Source organism: Octodon degus, unplaced genomic scaffold (genome assembly GCF_000260255.1).
Source record: "Octodon degus isolate 3935 unplaced genomic scaffold, OctDeg1.0 scaffold00117, whole genome shotgun sequence".
Taxonomy (NCBI): domain Eukaryota; kingdom Metazoa; phylum Chordata; class Mammalia; order Rodentia; family Octodontidae; genus Octodon; species Octodon degus.
In genome coordinates this window covers 8,037,259-8,039,033 of record NW_004524693.1, presented here as the reverse complement: position 1 = coordinate 8,039,033, position 1,775 = coordinate 8,037,259, and the positions used below count along the sequence as shown (strand labels likewise).

The 1,775-nt window shown below is 41.7% G+C and overlaps 1 pseudogene; it reads left to right on the top strand.

Moving 5' to 3' along the window:
* Nucleotides 1-227: 227 nt before the first annotated feature.
* On the top strand, nt 228-1,459 carry LOC101573911 (annotated as a pseudogene).
* The last annotated feature ends 316 nt before the right edge of the window (nt 1,460-1,775 follow it).

Genomic DNA, 1,775 nt, shown 5'->3' with positions numbered 1-1,775 from the left:
GTGGTAGTCTGATAGGGATTGCATTAAATCTGTACAGCAACTTTGTGAGTATGGCCATCTTCACAATGTTGGTTCTTCCTGTCCAGGAACATGGAATATCTTTCCATTTTGTGAAAGCCTCTACGATCTCTTGTTTCAGAGTACTGTAATTTTCTTTGAAAAGATCTTTGACTTCTTTAGTTAGATTCATTCCAAGGTATTTCATTTTCCTCGGTGCTATTGCCACCGCCGCTGCTGCCGCTCCCGTGCCCCTTGCATGCACGTCACGCGCTCCTCGACCATGATGATCCATGGCTTCCAGAGCAGCCACCAGAACTTCTCCTTCGGGCCCTGGCAGCTGACGGCGGCCAAGACCCACATCATGAAGTCAGAGGATGTGGAGAAGCTAGTGGATGAATTGCACATGCCATCTCTCCCAGAAATGATGTTTGGAGACAACGTGTTAGGAATCCAGCAGGTGCTGGCTTTCGGATTGAGTTCAACGCTACAGATACATTAAAATGTGTAAACAACTACCAAGGGATGCTTAAAGTGGCGTGTGCTGAAGAGTGGCAGGAAAACAGGACGGAAGGTGAGCACTCTAAAGAGGTTTTTATGCGGTATGATTGGACCTATACAACAGATTATAAAGGAATATTACTTGGAGACGCTCTTAAATTAAAGGTTATACCTACAACAGATCATGTAGATACAGAGAAATTGAAAGCCAGAGAACAGATTAAATTTTTTGAAGTTCTCCTCTTTGAGGATGAACTTCATGATCATGGAGTTTCAAGTCTGAGTGTGAAAATAAGAGTAATGCCTTCTAGCTTTTTTCTGCTGTTGCGGTTTTTCTTGAGAATTGATGGGGTGCTTATCAGAATGAACGACACAAGGGTTTACCATGAGGCTGACAAGAACTATATGTTACGAGAATATACTTCAAGAGAAAGCAAGTTTGCTAATTTAACTCATGTTCCACCTTCCTTCTTCACGGAACCTAATGAAATATCACAGTATTTACCAATAAAGGAGGCAGTTTGTGAGAAGCTAGTATTTCCAGAAAAAGTTGATCCTGATTCTGCAGACTCACAAGAAAGCATACCTGTGGAATCGAATGTGATTCAACATAACACTCACTGCGGAATCTGACTGGACCCCTTGGCTATTTGTAAGGGAGCCTTTTCTATGATGAGAGAATTAATTTCTTTGTTTGTGTGCAGATTTTCTGTAGCCTTGAAGGAAGAAAAAAATAAAAGATGGTTGCAGGCAGATTCCACTTAACTCCTGTTTGTACTGTGTATCTTCACATTCATACTCCACATTTTATATTTTGTGGAGTTAAGTTTGTGCTTCTAAATGACCACAAAGTGGGTCTACAGCAGGAGTGATGTGTGTGCATCTCATGGACACAAACAGAATCTGCATCCATCAAGAAACACTGTCTCCTCCCGGGAAGAGTTTAATTTAAACCATTGAACCCATGGCTTGTGTAGGATTCCCAATCATGCATGTTGCTGCACAGGCTCTTCGCTTTGGGCATTATGACACCTAGCTCACTTCTAGAGAGTTGTGACTTATCACCTAGAAGGTCCCATAGCTCAATAATCATCACCCACAAAATTTAAAAAAATGTATTTACCTTCTAATTTTAAGTTAGCTTTGAAATACAAAGAAATGTTTAGATACAGAACCAGAAAAACCTCGTGTTTTGGAGAACGCAAATCCTTGTGTGCACGGACGCTTATGAGCACGAGTTACCTGGATGTCACGGCTCTCTTCACTCTAGCCTGGGC